Source organism: Oncorhynchus kisutch, linkage group LG7, assembly GCF_002021735.2.
Source record: "Oncorhynchus kisutch isolate 150728-3 linkage group LG7, Okis_V2, whole genome shotgun sequence".
In the NCBI taxonomy this organism is placed as follows: domain Eukaryota; kingdom Metazoa; phylum Chordata; class Actinopteri; order Salmoniformes; family Salmonidae; genus Oncorhynchus; species Oncorhynchus kisutch.
The window spans coordinates 43,403,566-43,412,024 of NC_034180.2; the positions used below are offsets into that span (position 1 = coordinate 43,403,566).

General features: G+C 43.8%; 1 pseudogene; it reads right to left on the minus strand.

Moving 5' to 3' along the window:
- Nucleotides 1-6,525: 6,525 nt before the first annotated feature.
- On the minus strand, nucleotides 6,526-8,029 carry LOC109893804 (E3 ubiquitin/ISG15 ligase TRIM25-like; annotated as a pseudogene).
- Nucleotides 8,030-8,459: the final 430 nt, after the last annotated feature.

An 8,459-nucleotide genomic window follows, 5' to 3' on the forward strand; every position in this document is an offset into this window, starting at 1 on the left:
TAGTGCGTCAGTGTCTCTCTCTATTGTATGGATGGGCATCTGAGTGGGGCCCTCCTAAATGCCATTCATCACTCTGACATGTACTTCTCTGGCCTTTAAAGCTCTCATTGGACTCTTCTCTCTCACCACACACTCAAACTATAGACCGCTCGTGGAGTCTGTAACACTTTGCTGCATTGATGGAAGTTTATGTTCTGGAGCTTGGGGGAAGTTGCCATGGTGATGCCAACTCTGTGTGTCTCTTTGTGTTGGAGAATATAACTGGCAGCCAGGGGTCTCAAGATAGAACCAGACAAAATTACATAAAAAATGGGCAATAATAATGAACGCAATAAAATGTGTTCTCTCTCTCTCTCTCTCATTGAAAACATCTCTTAGTAAATGTTTAATAGTGATTATGTAAGGCCTGTAGTACATAAACAGTATTCAGAAGGGGATGTGGGCATCTGGGAGAAGAAACAAGATGGAGTCCAGCAGGACTCTCTGTATCAATAAATAATCAAGACACTAAAATTACACTAAAATGAGTAGGAAATCATTTACACCCATATCTGCCCAGAGGATTCAAATGAGAATGTGAAGATTGAGTGTTGAAAAATGATCTCTGTGTACAAAGGAACAATTTATATTCAGAACACAAGGACTCTGAATCAGGAATATTGTTGACAGGGCTGTGGTAAAAAGGAGTAGCTATTCAGCCATATCTCTGTTTGCTAGACAGTAGTCTTATCTCTTCCTGTTGACACCTCAAAACTATTACAAATACAACATTCATATGCCCACACTGGTCCTACTTGGTTCAGACATGAGGTTAGATATAGGCTAGGATTAGGAATAATAGACCTGACTGCATTCTGACTGCATACTGTATATGCTTCTCTCAGACCTGCAGTGAAACTCCTAGATAGACCCTGATCAACAACCTCTCCCTCAACGTGGGCAAGACAACGGAGTTTATCATGGACTACTATCCTCAAAAAGATCTACAGCTGCCCCATTGAGAGTGTCTTGACTGGCTGCATCAGCGCTTGGTATGGTAACTGCTCGGCATCTGACCGCAAGGCGCTATAGAGGCGTTTGCCTATGTGAGGCTGTACATGTGCAAAGCAGGTTCTCATTCAGTGGTAGCCCCTAGCAACCAAGTCCTATATTTACTTAGAATAACAACTTCCTCGATGTCAAGTATGACTGAAAATTGAGTTTGTACCGTCCTGGGTGGAATACATGAGGAACACATCCAGATGTGTTGTGATTACAGTAATGTGGGCATAGGGATTCCAATCATGCTGTGCCAGTCTGGCTCACCTGTATAACAATGAGAATATACAGTATGGAATGATGTTCAAAGCTGTTTGACCTGAGCTTTCGGAGATGATACTGTGGATTACAGGGTGTTTAGTATTCCGTATTCTGCTTCCACTGAGGAAGACATACACTAGTTTAGGAGCTTTCAATGGGTGAAAAAGTGTGTTTGTCCAAATGGGGTTTGCATTGGGGGCTCCAGACCATTATAGCATCACAATACATATGCTGCATTTGATTACAGAATTACTCAATCTGCTTAAAGGAAGAAGTATGCCTCTTGACTTCTTGCCTCTTGAAGTCATCTTTGACGTATTCTTGGTCATCTTGAAGACAGCTGTTGTGGTTTGTATCCAAAGTGTTTGTAGGCTACTCACAGTTCCCTCCATGACCATGACAAACCACACATCACTGACCCCCCGTGTTTCTCAGCTCATTGGTCTACAGGTTAGAATCACAGACAGTGAGGATGACTGTGTGCGTGACTCTGTATGGCTTGTTAGCCTGAGGCTACAACAGGTGTTCTGTAGCACTGTGGTGTGAACAAAATAACATGATGTGTAATCTATCTTTGTTGCTGACAAAAGACATGTGTGGAGATGTGCGAGGTTGACAGCCCTTGGCTGCTAGTACAACTACTAGTGTTCAGGTTTTGGTCATAGCCTCTTATAAAATACATAAGCACAAAGTTGTTCGCAAACTGCAGCCCCCCCCAAACGATTTGTTCTTGAGTTCGGGTTTGTTGAACAGAGTTTTGGTTCTACAAAGCTGTTGTGTCCATCATAACATTCAACAATCAATTAATTGCAGTCATTCTTGCACCATGCGATCAATTATCAGTTCTTCTCTATGCTCATGATCTATTTCCCTGAGTGCATATGATAGACAGTTGGTGGTCGGGGCACATCTGAGCCGGAGAAGAGTCTATAATCCTGCTGTTGGACTCATTGCGGCCAGCACTAGCAGGTCAAACGAATTACTAAAATGAACGAGTCACTCAGATTTGTATTGATTTTTTAAACAGACTCTCGAGTCAGTAAAAAGAGTTGTTAAAATATAACGAATTGTTTGCTAACTGCACATCACTATAGTCCCCCAGTTGGATTAGTCAATCCCAGGTGGTATGGAGCCCAGACTGTTCCTGGCCCTGTGGCCCCAGCCGGAGGAAGGTCGCTCAGAGGCACATTCCATCATGCTGAGAGACCTAGCCATGGGCATGGTGGTGGCCCTAGGACAGAAGCTCTCTGGCGCCGGCCTCAAGGCCCCTCCCCTTTTGGCTCCCTTCTCCCGGGCTGCGGCCATCACTGCCATCCAGTCACTTCTGGGGAGAAGGAACTGCTGGAGATGCAAAGTGCAGAATTCATCTGCTCTACAGTGGTGGACGAGGTGCAGATTTCGAAGCCCACGCCGCCAAGCCCCTCCCTGTGGAAAATCTTCTGAGCCCATCGGCTCCACCTGACCCGCATTGCCCCCTCCGCTCGTAGAGCGGGTCACGTGTGTTCTCTGTCTGCAGACTGTTGTAGAGGTAACCAATGCAAAGTGAAGGTATCACTGCTGCTACCTCTCTTTCCTACCAAGGTGCATGAATTGAGGAGCAAACTGAAGCCAAAGTGCATTGGGTTCTACTTTTAGCAGTAGAGGTAACCAATGACAACCTCGGGGGGGAAGAGAAGGACAGAGAGGACGTGAAAGCAGGTGAGTTACACTGACAGAGAACGAAGCCTTTGGTCTTAAAAGCTTGGTGTAGTAGAGCCCATTAACTGGTCAGTGTTTGGTCTTAAAAGCTTGGTGTAGTAGAGCCCTGTTGACGGGTTAGGGTTCCCTTTTGGGAACTCCCCCTCCCCCAATTCCTCCAAAGGGGGCAGTAGTCGGCCCTATCTTTATTAACTGGTCAGTGTTTGGTCTCAAACGCTTGGTGTAGTAGAGCCCATTAACTGGTCAGTGTTTGGTCTCAAACGCTTGGTGTAGTAGAGCCCATTAACTGGTCAGTGTTTGGTCTCAAACGCTTGGTGTAGTAGAGCCCATTAACTGGTCAGTGTTTGGTCTCAAACGCTTGGTGTAGTAGAGCCCATTAACTGGTCAGTGTTTGGTCTCAAACGCTTGGTGTAGTAGAGCCCATTAACTGGTCAGTGTTTGGTCTCAAACGCTTGGTGTAGTAGAGCCCATTAACTGGTCAGTGTTTGGTCTCAAACGCTTGGTGTAGTAGAGCCCATTAACTGGTCAGTGTTTGGTCTCAAACGCTTGGTGTAGTAGAGCCCATTAACTGGTCAGTGTTTGGTCTCAAACGCTTGGTGTAGTAGAGCCCATTAACTGGTCAGTGTTTGGTCTCAAACGCTTGGTGTAGTAGAGCCCATTAACTGGTCAGTGTTTGGTCTCAAACGCTTGGTGTAGTAGAGCCCATTAACTGGTCAGTGTTTGGTCTCAAACGCTTGGTGTAGTAGAGCCCATTAACTGGTCAGTGTTTGGTCTCAAACGCTTGGTGTAGTAGAGCCCATTAACTGGTCAGTGTTTGGTCTCAAACGCTTGGTGTAGTAGAGCCCATTAACTGGTCAGTGTTTGGTCTCAAACGCTTGGTGTAGTAGAGCCCATTAACTGGTCAGTGTTTGGTCTCAAACGCTTGGTGTAGTAGAGCCCATTAACTGGTCAGTGTTTGGTCTCAAACGCTTGGTGTAGTAGAGCCCATTAACTGGTCAGTGTTTGGTCTCAAACGCTTGGTGTAGTAGAGCCCATTAACTGGTCAGTGTTTGGTCTCAAACGCTTGGTGTAGTAGAGCCCATTAACTGGTCAGTGTTTGGTCTCAAACGCTTGGTGTAGTAGAGCCCATTAACTGGTCAGTGTTTGGTCTCAAACGCTTGGTGTAGTAGAGCCCATTAACTGGTCAGTGTTTGGTCTCAAACGCTTGGTGTAGTAGAGCCCATTAACTGGTCAGTGTTTGGTCTCAAACGCTTGGTGTAGTAGAGCCCATTAACTGGTCAGTGTTTGGTCTCAAACGCTTGGTGTAGTAGAGCCCATTAACTGGTCAGTGTTTGGTCTCAAACGCTTGGTGTAGTAGAGCCCATTAACTGGTCAGTGTTTGGTCTCAAACGCTTGGTGTAGTAGAGCCCATTAACTGGTCAGTGTTTGGTCTCAAACGCTTGGTGTAGTAGAGCCCATTAACTGGTCAGTGTTTGGTCTCAAACGCTTGGTGTAGTAGAGCCCATTAACTGGTCAGTGTTTGGTCTCAAACGCTTGGTGTAGTAGAGCCCATTAACTGGTCAGTGTTTGGTCTCAAACGCTTGGTGTAGTAGAGCCCATTAACTGGTCAGTGTTTGGTCTCAAACGCTTGGTGTAGTAGAGCCCATTAACTGGTCAGTGTTTGGTCTCAAACGCTTGGTGTAGTAGAGCCCATTAACTGGTCAGTGTTTGGTCTCAAACGCTTGGTGTAGTAGAGCCCATTAACTGGTCAGTGTTTGGTCTCAAACGCTTGGTGTAGTAGAGCCCATTAACTGGTCAGTGTTTGGTCTCAAACGCTTGGTGTAGTAGAGCCCATTAACTGGTCAGTGTTTGGTCTCAAACGCTTGGTGTAGTAGAGCCCATTAACTGGTCAGTGTTTGGTCTCAAACGCTTGGTGTAGTAGAGCCCATTAACTGGTCAGTGTTTGTAACCAAAGGTTTTCACCTTCTTGGTATTTACAGAGGTTGTTGCCATCCGACCCAAGAAAGGATCAGTCCGTTGGGTTCTCCAAAGGATTTTCAAGCCAGCGTGCTGCTGTGTCTGCACGGATGGAGAGGAGTAAACAAGAAGCAGCTTTAAGTGCTGTACTTCAAGCATTGTACTAGAACTCAACACTTGACAACTTCACTAATTGGCTACTTTATTCAATTCTTTACTTTTTGCATACATTTGCCTTTATCTTTGACATTTTTTTGTTATGTTTCTCTCCTCTGTTGTTTGTTATCTGCGTGGTCTTGAACCACTCCAAACAAGAGGCTGCACTGAGAATAGTAACACCGAAAACACAACAAATCATCGGCTCAGTTTTATTGGACTAGAACAAAAACAACGGTCTCACTTTACAACATGTCCCTATTACCAGTGTATTAACATGGTACAGTAGTTACATAGGCAAGTACAGTGTAGCTACACATTTAGGCAAATAATAATAACTACCAAATGTACAGTGAACATGAACCAAAGCTCCACTTCATGAAATTAGCCAATTAACTCCTCATTTATTGCGAAGCAACCAAGATAAACAACCTCATCCCAATCAAGTACAAATGTCTCTTCCCCTGAAATAGTTCAGCAGTGTTGTGCCACCAGACACTGAATAAACTGAGCTCAATGATGATTGGACTGTTTCACCTGTCAAGAACTCCTTCCAGTGCATGAATGTCTCATTATGCGTTCATATACACTTGGTTTTGTTCACCCCTCTGTACATGCAAATTAAGCAACTATGCCGTCTGTACTCTATGATATCTGCAATCTTACGTCAAACTTCGGCCACAGTCAATCAATCTTTGTCCTACTGCACATGTATCAACAAGGCCAGCAGACTAATAGCTTTGTAACTGAATGGGTGTCAGTATCTTCAGATGATCCAGCAAATGAACCCAAGATAGAATGGCTGAGTGAATGTGGCCTGGACTCTGTGGAGGAGGGTCATTTTGTCGTAGACGCTGTAGAAGGACAGTGTTCCTGCATTGTGGTCTAGGTCTAGCAGTCAAACCTCCAAGACTGATCACTACCCCCAAACAAACACTCATTACCATCTCCTTTCCTGCTGATTCCTTTATATGAGACAGCTATACGAACCCAATTCCCGCTCCACTCTACCTCCCAGTATCAGGCTCCAGACAGAGCCCCTCTACACAGCACCTGCTTAAAGAAGGTAAATCTGTCTGAATGATCAGGATATTTTATTTATTTATCTTACCTTTATTTAACTAGGCAAGTCAGTTAAGAACAAATTCTTATTTTCAATGACGGCCTAGGAACAGTGGGTTAACTGCCTGTTCAACTCTACAGAGAGAAGGGAAAGTATTGAGAAGGTTAGATGTTAATGTAATACAAGTACATTTAATTGGTAAAATAATCTAAATAGACATTTGGAAATTATTTTGTGAGGTATATCTAAATTAGTGATGTCACCTGGAGGAAATGGATGTGATCCTCTGTGTGTGAGAGCTACTTCAGCTCAGCATCTCTCCTCAGCTCAGCGACCTCCTGCTCCAGGAGTCCTTAAGCCCGACTCACTTCAGCCTTCTCCTGGGCTCTGATCAACTCCTTTACCTCAGAGCGTCTTCTCTCAATGGAGCGGATCAGCTCAGTAAAGCTCCTCTCACTGTCCTCCACTGCTGCCAGTGCAGAGCGCTGTTTGGACACACACAAAGAGAGTAGAAGGGTCCATGTCAACCAGCCCATTCACTTAGCTCTCACCAGGACCCCAGACAGACTGGAAATGTATGTATATATGCATGTACTGTATGTATGTATGTATATATGCATGTACTGTATGTATGTATGTATATATGCATGTACTGTATGTATGTATGTATATATGCATGTACTGTATGTATGTATGTATATATGATGTAAATATAGATGACCCCAACACTCACCTTCAGAGAGTTCACAACCTGTCTCAGCTTCTGCATCTCCTTCTCTCTATCCTTGATTTTATTCTGGGATTCTTGATGTTCTCCCAGAACTGTTTCTGCAGAAAAAGATGAAATTAATTTAGCCATTTATTACATCCTACTCTGTATTTCTACAAAAACTAGAAAATTCAATTTTCCAACTATTTGTATTCAAGCATGTCATGTTTGAAACATGTTATGCCCTGCATGGACTTAATGAGATGCAATGTATTCCTCAAAGACACATTTAGTCCTAGCAACAGTGATTGAATGTTTATCTACTGTATGTACTTTGACATTTCAGTTGTGTCACAGTAGTAGACAAAACATTTCCTTATAGTTATGAGGCAAGGGTAACAAGATTAATTATTATTAGACTGTTTAAATGCAAATATGTGATATCTAACAGCAGAGTTCCATTCTTACCTGTTTCTAAGTCTTCTCTGCTGCAGCTGACACTGTATCATGGCCTTTATGTTCATCCATCATACAAAAACAACAGCTACACTGCTACACGGCAGTAAACCTCCAGTATTTTGTCATGACGAGAACAGATCTTCTCCTGTAGTTGTGTGGAGGCTTTGACCAGCTTGTGTTTCTTTAAGGGAGCTACTTCACAGTGAGGCTGGAGGTGAGTCTCACAGTAAGAGGCCAGACACACTCTCCCAATGCCGAAATCACACTCCACATCTCCAGGTCCAACATAATAGTGAGCAGGAGGAGAAGCTTGGAGTTATTCTGTCGTCTTCAATTTCTCCACCAATTCAGCCAGAAGAGTGTTTTTTCCACAGAACGGGCCTGGAGATGAAGCTTTCCTTACACTGGGGGCAGCTGTAGACCACCTTCGAATCATCCTGGTCGAAGCAGCCGTTAATACAGCCCATACAGTAGCTGTGTCCATAAGCAATAGTCGCTGGATTCTTCAGTAGATCCAGACAGATAGAACAACTGATCGAATCCATAGCCTCTGTCATTTTCAAACACACACCAACAAACAGCAAGACTACCAGATAGCTTTATGTTTCGTTTTCCTTCAAATGTTTCTTCAAAGGAGTGGCTTGTGTTCTGTCAACGGTGGCTTCCTGATTCTGTTTGTGAACTCAGATTTAGCTACCAGTTCTGGCCAGCAGAGGGCACAAGTCGCCCGTCACTGTCAGAGTGAACATTCTCGACAAACTGGCCCTTTTGGAGATATGTGAAGATTTTTTGTGAATTTGTTTAGCTCCCAAGATGCAGTGGAAATCGTGAAATCTGTTACTGTGTGAATTAAATTGTCATGTTTGGATTGTTTCATGAGTTCATAAAGAGCTACGCATTTTAAACGTTTTAACTGTACTGTAAGTGCTATGGATTTAGTTACAGCGGAACTTTTGTTTTGTTCGTCAGACTGAAGATTGTTCAAAGAGGAGCGACACAGGAGGAGCGCTTCTATCATTTAAATGTAGTTGATTAGAATCTGGATGTTTTTTCCTGTCTTTTATTAACTAGCAAAGTGTAAAGAAATGTTAATTCGGGTTGGGCGTGAGTTTCTGCTTG